At 47.2% G+C, this 17,652-nt stretch overlaps 1 protein-coding gene across 6 annotated transcripts in view; it reads right to left on the bottom strand.

Moving 5' to 3' along the window:
* The window catches only part of LOC102939986 (ankyrin repeat and fibronectin type-III domain-containing protein 1), a 562,352-nt gene that overhangs the window by 91,873 nt on the left and 452,827 nt on the right, over positions 1-17,652 (bottom strand). For 2 of the 6 annotated variants that reach the window (XM_037911494.2, XM_043524026.1), the window contains exon 1: positions 1,059-1,412. The exons of the other annotated variants lie outside the window; for them this stretch is intronic. The gene's annotated coding sequence lies outside the window, so the exon portion shown is untranslated. Of the gene's footprint in view, positions 1-1,058; positions 1,413-17,652 lie in introns of those variants that run through there. 6 annotated transcript variants of the gene reach the window in all.

Here is a 17,652-nt window from a genome sequence, read left to right as displayed (position 1 = left end):
ATAGCTACAGACAGACCAAAACTCCACAACTCCACAATAAGGTGTAGACACCACTCACCCTTGTACAATGCCTACAGACAAGTCAAGCCCTGCAGGACACATACCTATGCAGTGGCGGTAGACAGGCTGGAGAATGCACGTGCATTTGTGCATTCGAAACTGAGAATCCATATTTTAGGTAGGAAACACTTACACCTGTGCACTGATTGCACTGACAAGCCACGTGCTTTTGCAATGGTTCTGGTTCAGGAAGGCAGCAGATATTCTCGTGCTTTAGAGTTACAGACAGCACTGTGTCCCAAGAGGCAGCACACATGCTTATAGAAAGGCTAAGGTCCTGGGAAGCAGTGCACATGCTGATGCAATGGTTATGAGCAGCCCAGACTCTCTACAGCAACCAAAACAGTTGAATGATTTTGCTGCCCCCCCAACCCTCCAATCACAATTCTGTCACTTAAGGATTCAGCTTTCTAACTGGGGTCACCCTGACGGGCACACACGCCTCATGCCGGGACTCGGAAGGACTCATCGCACAGGAAGGGAGAGAGCATTGCTCACTGCATGAGTTACATTCCAGAGAGATTCGACTCTCAAGGGCTATTTATTTACTTGGATGCAATCAGAATCAAAAATCAAACCTGACCATTAACACCGGGAGCTGCTTCCCACTCAGCAGCATCCTTTTACGGAGCCAGGGCTTAACATTCCTCAGACTTCAGAAAGGAAACAACACCAAACAGCCCTCCACTCAAACAGTCTAATGCAGGTGTCTTGCTGCAAACCCCCTCTCACCTGGATGCCCAGAATGGCATGTTCTTACACATGCTGATGTCTTTGAGTGGCAGTGTGCCCTGGGTCCCGTTCGCCACTATTCACTCTCACTGTGGCAAGCTCAGTGCTTGGGGAAAATGTCTCTGACTCGACATCCTGGGGAGCGGGACCCCATGCCAGCGGGCTGCACCACCGGACCTCCCACTTAGGAAAGAATGCCAAAAACACAAACTGGCTGGCATTGGAGCCCTCTAGGTGGGTGCCTGTTACCCCGTTTGCTCACTCACCTGCCAATGCTCCGGTCCCTTTCTTTCAGTCTCTCCTGATTCCCCTTCTTGAAAGGATCAGTTCATTTCAGAAAATGTTTCAAACAAACAAACAAACAAACAACACCCCCCTACACACACACAGGCGCGCGCGCGCGTGTGTGCACGAGTGCTCCGTCACAGTTAATCACTCATGCTGGGAATAGCGTCCGTTGGTCCCTGTCCCCACTTTGCAACTGCCAGATCCCCCCTCGAGCCTATCCTGCCTACGCGTCCCCCCACACATGCCGGCCCTTCCTCCTCATTCGCCACCTATAGTTCCCTCGCCCATCACCTCGGTTCTCTCGCTCTCAGCTCGACTTTTTTTTTTTCAATCTTGTTTCTATAGAAACGAGATTAGCAGAGGGGGATATAAAACAGGCCCATGTGACTCAGATTCCGACACTAAAGAATCTCTCTCCCTCTCTCTGTCTGGCTCACTCTCACTGGTGTTTTACATAACAACAAGTCATTGTGCAGACTCAAAAAAAAAAAAAGGCAAAGAGAGAGAGTCAAAAGCAAAGGATACCTTCAGCTCAGCAGCAGGGCCTGTGCGGGACCGGCTGCTAGCTCCCTGCTTCTCAGAAACTCGGAGCATAACCTGTAGGAAGTCAAAAAACACTCTTGGACTCAGCTTTTGACCAATTTCCACTGCCAGGGGCACATCCAGAGATGAAACCACTTGGCTACAATGTCCTCTTATCTGTGGCACTACCAGCTTCCCATAGAAACCTGGTCTGACAACTCCCTTCCCCCTGGAAATCTGAACACCCAACAAAAAGATGTGGGTGATGAGAACATAAGAACAGCCATACTGGGTCAGACCAAAGGTCCATCTAGCCCAGTATCCTGTCTTCTGACAGTGGCCAATGCCAGGTGACCCAGAGGGAATGAACAGGACATGTAATCTTCAAGTGATCCATCCCCTGTCGCCCATTCCCAGCTTCTGGCAAACACAGACCAGGGACACCATCCCTGCCCATCCTGGCTAATAGCCATTGATGGACCTATCATCCATGAATTTATCTAGTTCTTATTTGAACCCTATAAGTAATAAAAAGTTAATGGGCTAACAAGAGGGAACCATTGGTAGCCTACTTATTCTGTAGGCACCAATGGCCAACCCCAGCCATTGCACACCATGCTCCTCTCCATGGGCTGCAGGCGTAGCTAAATGAGGCGTGGCCTGCGGAGGGGTTAGGGACATCTGATCCTGGCACAGGGCAGATGGAAGACTGGGGAGTCTGATCACATACAAACACTGAGCACACTCAACTTCCACTGAAGTCAAGGGCAGCAGAAGGTGCTCAGCACCTTGCAGGATTGAGCCCTATGGCATATGATCTTCTAAAGCCCACATGATTCCCTGAGCCTGAAATGCCCTGCATGCGGTTCTTCACCACTGTTACATTCAGCAGCAGGTGATGCTCATGAAGCAGCTGATCACTCAGCTGCCTGGGACAGCTGAACTCTTCAGTTCCTGAGTTGGTGTGGGATCCCGCAGTTGAAGAGCTGATTGTCCTAGTTAATCTTTGGGGGACTTTATTGGATCGCAGACAGCACAGCCCAAAACTCTCCCCATCTCGTTGTGTTCTGTTCCCTATCTCTTCGGGACACATCATGCACAATGGCCATTCCCTTGCAGTTTTATGTGCCAAAAACTTCAGATGACAAAAACACGTCGTATTTGTACTACCTTTCTTCTTCAATTCCATCCCCTTCTCCATCGTGCGCATCAGCCCAGCTCCAGTGCCTACTGACAGCCAGAGGCTGGCACCACACTGCCATATATGTAAATGGGTGGGTTATGTACACCCTGCAAATGTCAAATCAAACCAGCTTAGGGCGAAGCAATGGGTCCCACCACTTTATTCCATATGAGCTCAAGAGACTAATGCTTATCTGCTGAATTACGAAAACCCCATCTCCCAGTGTCTAGGTGAGGCCAGGAGAGATTGCAGGGATGGCAGTAGCAGTTCTTGGTTAATTTTAGCTAGAACACACCAGTAGTTTAACAACAAACAGCAACATTACCTGGTAGGTTAGGACAGAAAGGTGAGAAAAACACCGCATCCAACTGAAACTGAAATGGAAGGTGCAATGCAGGTATTATGGAATGTGGCCAAAACAATGGGGTTACATGTTTACCGTCACAAAAAGTGACACAAGATATTTAAAGACAAGAAGCAATCAGGACCTCAGCTTTATATTTCATTTGAAAAACAGATGTCTCTAGCAAAGCGATGCCGCCAACTCCACAATAAGGCATTGGTCTAGCACTGACTCCGATGGAAGAACTCACCAGCACTACTTCCTGAAATACCTAATTTCCCATCCATTTGCTGACCTGACTCAACCCTAATTAGCTTGTAAGTTCCGAATGATATCATAGCCTGAGGTCTGGCTGCAGGCTATTACATGAAGTGCTTTCTCCTCCTTGTGTGTAATGTTATCGAACTGCAGAATTGTCAAAATAAGTGCTTCTTTACCACGCTGATGTGCTCAGGATAGATTGGACAGACAGAACAGTAGTTGGCAAACTATATGCAGAAACAGTTGGTCTCAGAGTATTCAGCCGGTACAATCTTGGAGGGTGTATCAATGTGTCCTGTGTTATAACATATGAAGTTGGGTGGGATTGCAGAAAAAGGAAGCTAAGGGCTTTTGCACCAATATGCTTACGGCGAGTTTGCTATACAGTCAAGGAAGCAAGGCAAGGCAGGGCAGAATAGGATCATACTCTTTAAACTGCCTCAGAAGTTTAGATCAAAGGTCAAATAAGTTTAATGGTCTCATCTGAGTACCTGAGAGAAGCTGGTTCACATCACAAAGTAGTTAATTTGGTGCAGCTAAGCACAGCTGGCGTTTCTGTTCAGGGGGAGTCCCAGACTGGAACAGGATTTATTCTGCAGGTTAGGAACAACTTGCACTTGGAGACTTCCTGAAGCCCAGCAGTAAGTCCCAGGGATGCTGCAAGCTGGGAATTGGGTGCATTGTGGATCTGCTGGGAGGTAGAGGGTGGTACTGGAACAGAGGGAGGAACAGCAAGGCAAGCCATAGGTGCACATGGAGAGCTGTGAAGGACTCATGTGACTGGACTAGAGGGGTGCTGCAGCTCAGGATACAGGTGCAGTGTGTGTATGGGAAGCCTGCACTATTCCTCTCTGTATCACCCTTGGCTCCAATTAGGGCTAAAAGTCGCATTTTATGAGTGCCCTAAAGTCACCCCAGATAGATCAGTCAGGGTTGCGAAGCCATGGTAACACATTAACCCCTTCCATGCTAGCAGAATGAGCCCTTCAGAGTCTATGAGCATAGAGCAGATGCCCTACCTGCCCTTGTGTTTATTCACCACATACCCTGTGATCTGAGCAGTGTTTTATCAAAAGCAGCTTATGCCATTATCTCTGTATGGACACACAGTTAAACTGAATCCACGCTGGCCTCTGCAGAGATGGCTAAGTTAGACTTAACAAGATCTGGCTCTGAAACACTGAGCTTTGTGAGGCACTCCAGGCCCCGTGCAAAGTCCTCGATTTAAAGTACAATAATGGAGTCAGGAAAACTTCCACCAACAAACCAGCTCTCATACACATAGCTAATTATAGCTGGCATTATCAGGATGCATTACAATTAGCAAGTCAGTGGATACTATCTATTTCTGATCACAGACACCGGGCCCTTAGGTGCACCCGAGGGGAAGATGACGGGGGTGGAGGGACGGAGATACCTTACATGTAGGTCTAAAAATGTAGCGCAGCTGTGCTTGAGCATTACGGCAAAGTGGGTTTTAGAATGAGGGTATTTATAACAAGGACCGGAAAATAAACTCATTGCAAAATTTCCATGCAGCTCCTAGTCTCCATACCTAGTGTTGTCAATTTCACACCCCTCCAGACCTGGGTGAAGTTCAGTGCTAAGACCCTCACCCCAACTTGGTTTGAAGGATTTATGTTGGTGGACAATGCAGCCTGAGGTCTCTAGTACTGGCCTCTTCCTTCTACCCAACTTCCTCATGGCTTTGGTCTCAGCTGCCCATGGGGTTCACAAGCCCCTGCAGGTGGGCACATTACTTTGTTAACACCCATATTGGTTCCTGTCAGTGAAGCCCTTGTCTTGTCTCTCTTGGACTACATATAGGGAGTTAGACGTAATCAAGGAAATCCAACTCTGCATTCCCAGTTTGATTTCACTGCATGTACCCGTCACTCCTGGCTCTAGGGCGTGCACAATGAAAACTGCCCGGTCAATTAACTAATGTTGACTAGGGATAGATTCAGCCCAGGAAATGACATACAATGATAACCAGAGTTGGCTGAACTTTTTAGAACAAAAAACTTTATGAATTAAAGAATAAAAATGGCAACTTTATGAAAATTGAAATGTTTGGCAAAACCAAGTTGATTTCCATGCAGTTTTCAATTTTTGAGAGAAAAATTCAAAAAGAGACATTTTTGTATAATTTCAAATAGAAATTTTCCTTTCGTTTTGGTTTTCAAAAGCCAAACTGAAATTTTCAATTCAAACTCAAACAAATTTTTGTGTCATTTCCTTTAAAATTTGTTCAGTGAAAAAAATGAATTTTTCTTTGCAGAAATTAATTTGGAGATTTCAACCAGTTCTAAGAATAAGCATCCCCAGCCAGGGCTGGTTTAAGCAATGCTGGAGGTCCCTGAGGTACCAGTGAAGTGGGTCCCATGCTATATGACCCAAGATTCAGTGTACAACCTTTTCTCATGACTCTGCCATCTCTAACACTGTCTAGCCCAGCTTCATCTGTCTTAGCTATTTCTAAGGACCCCAGAGCAGAGGCATTACTGGTGAGTATTAGGGGAGTAGTGGATGGAGGCTGGACAGAAGGGGAAGAGGAGAGAAACATGTGATTTGCCCCATTAGGGCCTAGGTGCTAGGGAAACCCATACTTATTCTATAGAGGGTTCATGTTGCTTTCCCCACAGAGCTCTGAGTCATCAAGAAGCAGCTCTATTCTATATTATACAACAATGGAGCACAAGCTGTTAAATCCCCCCCAGCACACTGCCCCGATGGGGCAGAGTCCTTCTGGCTTGCAGGAGCACCCTGCAGCTTTAGGTCTGGCACCACTGTTCTGACCCCATCCTCACTTCCCCAGGGAAAATCCTGACTGAACAGCTAGTCTATACCATGCCTTCTTGGGCTCTGCTGAAGTCCTGAGGGAAGCGTGTTTTCACAGAGCACGGTGCCTTCCAACAAGAATACCATGCTCCAAGTCTCCAGCTGCGTAGTACTAGGGCTCATTAGCACAAGAACATGGGCTGACCCCGGCTGTCACGAGGGTGCATAGGGAGGGAAGTAGCGCCACCGGAAATTCTAAGAGGAAAGATAGAGTGAAAGTCACCAGCATATCGACAAGCAAGGCTCAAAACCACCCTGTCTGGGTCTCCTGAACTGCCTTGCTGGAAGGAAAACCCCAGAGTGTGGCTCTCAGACTCCTGGGCCACCGCGCAGAGACAGAGCCTCAGAGATAGTTGGTGGCAACAAGGCTCACAACGAAGCGCTGAGTGATGCTGGCAGGAATGACAGTGCCTGGCAGATTCACTTTGCTGCGAAGTTCAGATGGGAACTGTGTGGTGCCCTTTCCAGCCCATGCTGACCCAGGGAAGTGACCCAAGCCCTTTGATCAGCAGCAGGAACAAAGAAGAGTACACGTTCAACTGACAACTCCCCATCGCTCCGATTCTCCCTGGGCTTGAAAACCATATCTGCTCATAGCTGATTCCGGAGCCACCCTGAGCTGGACTGTCCCATGGTGACAGAACAGTGGCGAGGAGGAGCAAACGAGGAGTAAGAGGGAGAAGCAGAAAAGATGGGGTGGGGGGAGAGGGCAGAGAAGAGGATGAGTCTGTACCTGAGCTGGACTGCTGCTGATTGCAAAACTTCTTGATCTGTAGGTGCAGCTGCATAGGCCATCTACTCCAGCATGCCATGTCCAATAGCAGCCAGTGCCAGTTGCTTCAGAGGAAGGTGCAAGAAACCCTACAGTTCTGGGATAACCGGACAAAGTTTCCCCCTGACCCCAACAGGTAGAAGTTGACTTGTGCCATGAGGGATGAGGGTCTCTATCTCTTCATGTTTATTTCCAATCTTTATTATTGTAACTATGGATGTTCTTATTTCCCATATAAATGTCCAGACCTTTCTTGGCCTCAAATATACATTGTGGCACAGGCCAATGGTGCGTAGCATGAAAAAACATTCCTTTTTAATCAGTTTTGTGTTTAATTCCAGGTTCTCTCCAAGGTTGTCCATCATCTCAACATCTCCCATTATTCTGCTCAAGAGATGCTCATAAGTGTGCCCTAAATATGCTTAGAACATGGGAAAGGTATACAGGCCCCAAACTGAGGTGCGTAAAGCAATGTCCTGGCAAGTGCTGCAAGTACCAGGCTCCTGCAAGGATGTCCAGTGCACATTCTCCCTGGAAGTGTGTTGTAGGAAAGCTATTTAAAAGGCTTGGTCCTTGAGGGTCAGAGGCAGCCAACGTCTGAAGCTATGAGTTCTGTCTCACTTTATCCTGCTCTAAGTCTCAGTTTCCCTTCTCCCTGGCAATTAAAATAGAAGGGAATCATTTCTGTCTGTCTCTCCTTGCATCACACTGAAAGTCACAAGAATACTCCCACCCTACTCGTCATGACTCACCTCCAAAGTACAGCCTTTTTGCCAGGGACATCATCTCCAAATGCAGCCTCTGTCCCAGAAAAACTGGGATCACCAGCCAGGCTGGCTGCTCTGAAAGAAATACCAGAGGCATTTAGTAGATGAGAAGCTGGCCAAGTACCAGCTGGCCTGTAGCACAACACAAGCCAAGGGGAACCAGGCCTGGAGCGGTGGGTAGGCGCATGGACTAGCAGCAAGAACTCCAGATCAGAGAATTTAACTTCACCAGCATTTTCAATACTAAAGGTCTGTATGTTGAAAACATGCCTGGGATAACAGACCAAGACAGAATTACACAAGCCTGCCAGAAGCAGAGGAGGCCAATGACCCTTCTGCTTTCTTTGAGGCCTTCACAGTAGGATACTCTGGCCTACAAGGCTCCACAAGCTAAGTGGAAGGAGGATTTGCAACAAAACCTGAAGCTGATAGGTGGGAATGAGAAGGGATCCTGCAAGTGGTAAGAAATCATCAAATACACGTGCAGAACATTTTTCTTCCCAGACATAAAAGGCATTACACAGGCAGTGAGAAGGATCTGCAGGTTGCAAGGAGAAAGTTTTAAGAGGAACCCTTGTGTGTCCAGAAGGCTCTGATTGACTTTTCAATGTTAAAATGTAATTTTGTCAAGGGAAGGAACTCAGCATCAGTGGAAGAACCAAGGCAAAAGTCCCCAGAGACAGATGAAGGAATGATGAAGAAACCAAGCCCGTTAGCTACAGCAGCAAGAAAGCTGGAACCTGAGTAGCTTGGCAGCTGTCGGTGTGAGTTCTAATGATTTAGCTCCTTTCCCCATTCCTCCGGAATGTGTATTGTGTGCTGCTTCGGTTGTGTACACCGGAGTTCATGCAAATGTTAGCCAGGAATGGCTGGGCGGGTGGTAATATATTGAAGCTTAGAAAGACAGTGATTAAAGCTCAGACTTCTTGCCTTGTTAGGCATAGGAGACCTTTTGGAGATTCCTTTCTTTGTTGTTGTCAGCAACCTTTTCCTTTGGAAAAGAAAGGCCAGCAAGAAGGAAATGAACTGACATGCCAAATAGCAAGAAGATTCATTATTCCCAAATCAGAGACTTTGTGCCCATTGGAATGAACAGCAAAGCTTCCATTGATTTCAATGCGGGTGTGTTATATTTATACCAACTTTACTGCCCCTTTACGTTTCCAGAGCGGTGATCAGGGACCTTAGCATAAATGAGAATCAGGTCCAATCGAGTTGCTCGGTGTTGCCAACGCCTGAGATTTTATCGTAGGTGTTTTTCTTAGAACCCCAATGTTGCAATCCTAGGGCTATGTGAAAATCTCAGTTTTCATTTTAAAAAAAGGAAGTTTCTAGCCCTCATGGCTTCAGGGAAACGACTGAAGTCATGACCTGAGTGTGATCTAAAGCTCAGAAACCAAATGATAAATCCAAACCCCCCAACATGTACTTATAGTTAAAAAATCTCGTGATTTTTCTGCCACTCAAGGGATTGTTTGGGGCCTAATTTTTGAATGCTTGCGAGTGGCAATACTATATGGGACTTACTGCAGTGAGCAGTGCCATTGATTCAGGACAGACCTCAAGAGAGGAGGTTACTTACCTATAACTGGAGGTTCTTCAAGATGCATGGGCCCTATTTGTATTCCATACCTGGCTACATGCGCACCATATGCCTGAATCCGGAAGTGTTTCTCAGCAGTGCCCACTGATCTGCACGTGCGTCATGTGTCCCCTTATGCTCGCAGCTGAGGGTATAACAGGTTGTGCAGGTCGACACCGCTCCAGTGTCCCTCTTAATACTGAGTAATCCAGTCCTCAGCAGCGGGGATGGAGGGCAGATATTGGAATACAGATAGGACCACACATCTTGAAGAATCTCCAGTTACAGGTAAGTAACTTCCTCTTCTCCTTTGAGTGATAGTCCCTATGTGTAGTCCATATGTGAGTGATTAGTGAGCAGTGAGCAGTGCGGAGGTGGGTAACAGGACGCAATACGACGTGCAGTCTGCAGTACAGCCTGACCTACAGCAGCATCCGCAATCACTGCTTGGGCAATGGCGTAGTGGGATGTGACCACGTGGACAGAGCATCAGGTCGCTGCATGACAGATGTCTTGTCACAAGACGTCCACGATGCAGGCTGATGTGGCTGCTTGTGTGGTGTGTGCCATGACTCCATGAGGCAGTGGGACACTGGATTGTGTATAGCATTCGTGGATGGACCTGGAGACCCATTTGGAGATTCATTGGGAGAAGAGGGCTTGGCCCTTGCATTGGTCGGCAATGGCCACAAATAGCTTTGGCTATGTTTGAAAGGAGCGAACCCTCTGGAGGTAGAATGCCAGTGCACAGTGGTCGAGGGAGTATAGGACCCTCTCTGCGTGGAGAGATGCGAGAGGGCGCATGTTGCCAGCGCCTCAAAGGGTGTGGGCTTGAGTACTATTGGGAAGGTATTGAGTAAACCCTTCATGAAATGGGCCGTGGGAGGGGGTGTAAACATGGAGGCGCTATCTGCAGGGGAAAGAAAGGCACCAAGTGCTGCTGGGTGGACTCGTATAGAGCTGAGGGCAAGGCCAATGTTTTGATATTGAGAAGGTAGTCGAGGATGATAGGTATAGATATCATGGTCTGTGGGTGGTGATAGCCATGAGTCCACAAGGTGAAGTGTTGCCACTTAGCTCAGTAGCAGGATCTGGCGGATGTCCTCCTGCTTTGGGTAAGGGTATGTCACACTGGAATGGAGCATGCTCTGTTTACCCCATCCAAATATCAGGCTGTGAAGTGAAGAGGGCCCAGGCTGGGGTTCCATCCCCGCCCCTGATCCTGTGTGAGGAGAGCTGGGAGCATTCAGAAATGGAATGGTGAGCAGGTAGAAAGTCTCAGGAGATCCATGAACCAGAACTGGCATGGCCAGAATGGGGTTACAAGAATTATGGTAGCTCAGTCCTAGAGGATCTTGCATAACACTTGTGGGAGGAGAAGAATGGGGGGAAAATCATAGCGGAGGCCACCCATCCAGGGATGGAGCATCGGCCTGCATATGCTCCTCTATGGCTCCCCTGGAACAACAAAGGAGCAGCTTTTGGTTTTCATGAGTGGCGAAGAGGTCCCATCATCAGGTGCCCCATTGGTGGAAGAGGAATCAGATTGTGGCATCGAGTAACTCCCACTCGAAGCTGATGTAGAGAGTCCTGCTGAGTGTGTCAACCAGGGAATTCTGGGTGCCTGGGAGGTATGTGACTTGGAGCATTACGTGGTGTTTAGTGCACCAGTTCCAAAGGTGGATGTACTCAGAGCAGAGGGAGGGAGACTTGGCGCTGCCCGGCTTGTTGATGTACACAAGCGCTGAGATGTTGTTGGAGAGTAATTGAACATGGCGGGACCAGATGAGAGGAAGAAACGCCTGACAGACGAAATGGACTGCCCTCAGTTCTAGCACCTTTATGTATATCCTGGCCTCTTGTGGCATCCAGATCCCCTGGGCCATGTGATGGTTTAGATGGGCTCCCCGGCCCACAAGGGAGGCGTCTGTTGCGATTGTGGCCTGCGGGGTGAGAAGGGTGAAGGAGGTACTGACCACGACCTTGGAAGGATCCATCTACCATGTGAGGGAGTCCACCTGACTCAGGCTATGCGGCAGTAAGAGGGAAATAGAGCACTGTCTGTTATACCCTCGGCTGCGAGCATAAGGGGACGCACAATGCATGTGTAGGTCAACTGACACTGCTAAGAAACTCTTCCAGACTCAGGCACATGGCGCACATGTGCACCCAAGTATGGAATACATACAGGGACCACCACTCAAAGGAGAAGCTTGAATTCTCATTTGCACTGAGAACCCTTTACCTTTCTCTGGTGGTATAAAATGCCCTTAAAGAGGGTGCAAATGAGAATCTGCTCCTGAGTATTTACCATGTGATTTATTACTGACTTAGATCATAGTGATTATAGAGTTAGTGATTCCTATCAACATATAACTTTTAGACATCAGATTATTATGTGTTTCTGATCAGTGATGCAATAGTAGAGAGATGTATAAAACCCATAAAATAAAAAAGCTTTTTTTCTTTTAAAGGTGAAATCTTTGCTATTTTGCTGATTTTTATAAAGTCTATTTAATGTTTCCTTTTCTTGTTATTTTAAAATGATAAGATCAAGTAGATAGTACTGCGGATTCCTTCCTAGCACGAGCATTGTGCTTCTGGGCTGAATTTTCCAAATTGGCCACCTAACTTTGCTTGCAATTCATATATCTATCTATACACACAAACTATATTGAATGAATAGTTGTTCCCAAGTCCCTTCTTGCCAGGAAATGTGAGATTTTCACAAGCTGTTGGGAAGGCAGATTTTGAAAGTGTGCCCTGGTGTAATTAAAGCTTTTATCATAATTAAAAGATACCAGTGACCTGGGAGAACAGCAAACTTCTGTCTCCTTATATCTTTTTAATGGTTGACTGGTGGATTTGCCTGACCACTCACTCAGAGGGTTCAGAATTCCTGTGGCTGCTTTGACCATAGAATCATAGAATATCAGGGTTGGAAGGGACCTCAGGAGATCATCTAGTCCAACCCCCTGCTCAAAGCAGGAACAATCCCCAACTCACTAGAGAGCAACAAAGCTACTCACTAGAGAGCAACAAAGGTTGACCTAGCATGCTAAAAGGCTTTGCCAACCTCAGCACATTTCCCATGTGCCAGCCGCATGCCTCTGAACATATCAACCAGATTTCCTCTACCGAGCAATTCAGTGCATGTGTGAAGGAGCAGAAAGTAAAGCCGGCAAGCAAAAGTAAAGACTTTATTATGATGGCAGAGGAATGAGGAGCTGCTGCTGAAATTTAAGGCTGTCACAAAACTGGCTAATCATAACAGAACTGCTAATGCACCTCCAAACTCAACTCCAACATTCCTCCTAGACCAGTCTAGCGCACAGACCCCTCTGCAGATTGACTTCTGCCCTGACCCACAGCATCCCTGCTGTTCCACTATGGAGCCCTCAGCTCCACTGAAGCACTACTGCGCTGGCATGCAGGACCACTACTGTTCAAGATTTAAGCCAACGAACAGCTCTACTGACGCATATTAATCCTGCAGCAACATATGTATCTTAAAATATTTCCAGTCACTCCATTAACAGGAAAAACCTTTGGGGGTGTTCTGCTATTGTTTAGTCTGAACCTAGTACTTGCAATGGAGCCTCTTCTTGTTTTAAATGGCCGAGTGTCCAATGCTCCTCTCAGGAATGGAAAACCTTGTTATTCTGGGACTCCAGTCAGACAGAGTTTTCCAAGTTCAGGAAAGGAGTGATGTGGTTAAAGTGACTTGGCCACAGAGCCGCAATGGTTTTCCTTTTTGGACTGGCATCAACCTTCTTTAGTGGACCACACTGCCTAATATAATCAGAAACTATCTGGGATTCAGGGCAGGTGCCAGGAACTGTGTGTGTGTAACTGGACCGGGGAAAGGAGAATAGGTGAGGTACGAGCATATGGAAAGATATATGCAGAGAAAGGAGCAGAATGTAGTGACCTGGGAAGAGGCTGTGCTGGCCAAAAACATAGAAAAGGAGGGGAAGGCAAAGGAGAAAGGAGAGTGTTATAAAGAAATCATAGAAGATTAAGATTGGAAGAGACCTCAGGAGGTCATCTAGTCCAACCCCCTGCTCAAAGCAGGACCAACCAGCTAAATCATCCCAGCCAGCGCTTTGTCAAGCTGGACCGTAAAAACCTCTAAGGAAGGAGATTCCATCACCTCCCTAAGTAACCCATTCCAGTGCTTCACCACCCTCCTAGTGAAAAAGTTTTTCCTAATATCCAACTTAGATCTCCCACACTACAACTTGAGACCATTGCTCCTTGTTCTGTCATCTGCCACCACTGAGAACAGCCGAGCTCCATCCTCTTTGGAACCCCCCTTTCAGTAGTTGAAGGCTGCAATCAAATTCCCCCCCACCCACTCTTCTCTTCTGCAGACTAAACAAGCCCAGTTCCCTCAGCCTCTCCTCGTAAGTCATGTGCCCCAGCTCCCTGATCATTTTCGTTACTGTCTGCTGGACTCTCTCCAATTTGTCCATATTCTTTCTGTAGCAAGGGGCCAAACTGGACGCAATACTCCAAATGTGGCCTCACCAGTGCCGAATAGAGGGGAATAATTACTTCCCTCGATCTGCTGGCAATGCTCCTACTAATGCAGCCCAATATGCCGTTAGCCTTCTTGGCAACAAGAGCACATTGCTGACTCATATCCAGCTTCTCATCCACTGTAATCCCCAGGTCCTTTTCTGCAAAACTGTCAGTCTGTCCCCAACCTGTAGTGGTGCATGGGATTTTTCCATCCTAAGTGCAGGACTCTGCACTTGTCCATGTTGAACCTCATCAGATTTCTTTTGGCCCAATCCTCCAATTTGTCTAGGTCACTCTGGTCCCTATCCCTACTCTCCAATGTATCTTCCTCTCCCCTCAGTTTAGTGTAACCTGCGAACTAGCTCAGGGTGCAATCATCCCATCATCCAGATCATTAATAAAGATGTTAAACAAAACTGGCTCCAAGACCAACCCCCGGGGCACTCCGCTTGATACCGGTTGCCAACTAGACATCGAGCCATTGATCACTACTCGTTGAGTGTGACGATCTAGGCAGCTTTCTATCTACCTTACAGTCCATTCATCCAGCCCATACTTCTTTAACTTGCTGGCAAGAATACTGTGGGAGACTGTATCAAAAGCTTGTTACAGTCCAGGAATAACACATCTACTGCTTTCCCCTCATCCACAGAGCCAGTTATCTCATCATAGAAGGCAATTAGGTTAGTCAGGCATGACTTGCCCTTGGTGAATCCATGTTGACTGTTCCTGATCACCTTCCTCTCTTTCAAGTGCTTCAAAATCGTTTCTTTGAGGACCTGCTCCATGATTTTTCCAGGGACTGAGGTCAGGCTGACCAGTCTGTAGTTCCCTGGGTTCTCCTTCTTCCCTTTTTAAAATATGGGCACTATATTTGCCTTTTTCCAATCATCCGGGACCTCCCCTGATCACCATGGATAATGGCCAATGTCTCTGCAATCACATCAGCCAATTCCCTCAGCACCCTTGGATGCATTAGATCTGGACCCATAGACTTGTGTATGTCCAGCTTTTCTAAATAGTCCTTAACCTGTTCTTTCACCACTGAGGGCTGCTCACCTCCTCCCCATACTGAGTTGTGCATGACAGCAGTGGGAGCTGACCTTGTTTGTGAAAACCGAGGCAAAAAAAGCATTGAGTACTTCAGCTTTTTCCACATCATCTGTCACAAGGCAGATGGCATGAATGAAGAGCTGAGGAGAAGAAAGGAATAAAGGCAAAGAGGGGTGAACCATCACCATGAGTAGAAGAGAGAAGCAAACAGAGAATAATAAACATTGAAAGAATTTGGGAAAGTTACAATTCCCACCCCAGGCACCGTGGCTTCCTGAATTCCCATGTTCAGTGTGGGAAATGTCCTTTTTTGCTGGTGTGCTGGAGGAAAGTAATATAAACCCGCCTTATCCCTATGAAATGAGCTCCCAGTGCTGTCTCCTGCAATTCCCCTCTATTTAAAACTGCACCCCAAGCCCTTAGCTTAGTCAGGCACACTAGTAAAACATATCAGACGACTTCAGATAACCCGGCAGAGGATGGGGCCCAAGGAACTGACATATCAGCTGCAAATCCTCTTTGCCTGACACAAGAGGGCTAATGTACCATGTGTATCTGAGCCCACGGCATTACTGTATCCGCCCTGTGGCTATCAATTCACCCATCTCCAGGGTATGTTTTTTGCTGTTGAGAATGAGGCAATCAGCTATGTTGGTGGGCCCAAAATACCACCTGTCTTCCTCTATTTTCTGTTTGCAAAGTCTGTGTGATCATCACTATATTAAATCCAGGGCTTCAAAGCTCAATTTTCCACACACACACACAAAAAGGCCAATGCCATTAGCCCAACACTAAAATAACAAACTGGCATACACCAGCAATGGAGGGAAAAAACTCATTAAAGTGTGGTTATGGACAGAAAAATGACTATATAAAAATGGCACCTTGTTACTCAACATATCTGCTCCTTGTGTGTCTTGTGAGTCACATCTACTGGCAAAAACAAGTTCTTACAGCTGTTAGAGTTCAGCAGAGCTAATGTGGTTCTGGGACAGCGAGCTGGATTGTATTCTGCCTTGTGCACCAGCGATGCACTTATTGGCCAAGTTCTGCTCGCAAAATCTTTGTTACTGGTCAGTAGATGAGGCAGGAGGGAGAAGTCTGGGGTTTCAGGTCACAGGTGGCATTTGCTCTGCTGGAAGCTCAGAAACAAATCCCTTTCTGGCCTCTATACTGATCAAATCTGGACTGGGAAACCCGGAGGTGCAGTGAGCATGGGATCAGCCATCTCCTTGTTCCAAACACACTGCTCCATGTCAGAGAAAGTGATTTCAGTCTCCCAAGGAGTTCTTAGAAGCTTCATTGAGTTAAAAAAAAAAAGGCCAGGATCTGGGGATGTGGTGTAGCCACTCTGTGCTGTTTTGTCGTGGAGTATGGCTTTCAAGCTGGTGTTGGAGGGATCTTCTGGTGGGATACAGGCAGCATAGCAGCTCTTAAGCTGCCACTCCTCACAACGCCCTGCTTGCAGCGTAGGGAATGTGGCTGGGGGCAAAGGAACACGCCCAGGGCTTCAGTATGTCCCACTGATCCCTGGCTTGTCTATTGACCCTATGGGGCTACTGGCAACTGGGAGATTAGTCCAGCATACAAGCAGTCCAGGATCAGGGAATCTGGAAGCCCTTCCCTCTTGAGGTGCATTGTGCGCTCCTCGCCCACAGCTGAGGACTTGAAAACAAGTTTTGTTTTAATTTTACAAAATACACCTTGCTGTTCTGCTGGAATAAAACCTCCCATTCCCCACTCCCCAGTGTCTCTCACGGCTTTGTCTAACGGTGAGGTCATCACCTGGATTGATGACATCACATCAGGTTTTGCCAGGCAAGTGTTTGCCAATTCACACCTTCAGCCTTCTAACATTCCCAGCAGGCTCTGGTGAGAGGAGATCTGGAGCTGGGAGGGTGAAAAGCTCTGTTTAAATGTGACTAGCCCCAGAAATGCTGCAGGCAAGCAAAAGGTAAATGGACCCATGTGGAAACAGAAGCTATTCCAATACTCTCCCCAGCATGGAAGTCTTCCTTTAAGAGCATTAGCAGTGACCCTTTGGGGAGAGAAGGGGCCAAAAAAACAAAAAACAAAAAAAAAACCCCAGACATCCACTTCTATATCTTTCCCAAGAGCTACTTGTGTGCAGTATTCATTCACCCTCCCAGCCCAGTCTCCCTCCACCCTCTGTCCATGACTGGAACCTCCAGACACCATTTTTCCCCTCCATGGCTGATAAACACCAGGGAGGTTTGAGGGACTTGAAGGGATTTGTGATGCAATAAAAACATTCCTGCCGGCAAAGCATGAAACCCCAAAAGTTTATAGGAAACCACTGTCTTCGGATGTCTGCATATCTTCAGGCATCCTGGGAGCTGTAGTTCAAAAAAACCAAGAAAGAAAAAAAAAGGGGCCGATAATGATAGTTTCTGGATGAAGGCTGTGTGACTATTGGCTCACACATTAAAGTCTGAAATTCTGGGATTCCAAGCACATTTCTGCAGCCAACTGAGAGGAGAGCTCCTTGGCGTCTAGGCCATGAGGGATTCCAAAAAGAGAGAGAGAGGTATGTGTGGCCTTCAAGGCAGAGCAAGTCAGGGTACTCAAATAGCCTCAGATACAAGCTGATCGATGAAAAAGTAGAGAAGAAACTATTTACTGGAACAATTTGCCAAATGAGTAGCCAAGTGCGCTGGGTCAGATCTAGTCCTTTCCCCTCATCGTGCACATATGCAATGTAGC

This window comes from Chelonia mydas, chromosome 10 (genome assembly GCF_015237465.2).
Source record: "Chelonia mydas isolate rCheMyd1 chromosome 10, rCheMyd1.pri.v2, whole genome shotgun sequence".
Classification (NCBI taxonomy): domain Eukaryota; kingdom Metazoa; phylum Chordata; order Testudines; family Cheloniidae; genus Chelonia; species Chelonia mydas.
Note: the sequence above shows the minus strand (reverse complement) of the source record. Positions and strands in the feature narration are given on the sequence as shown.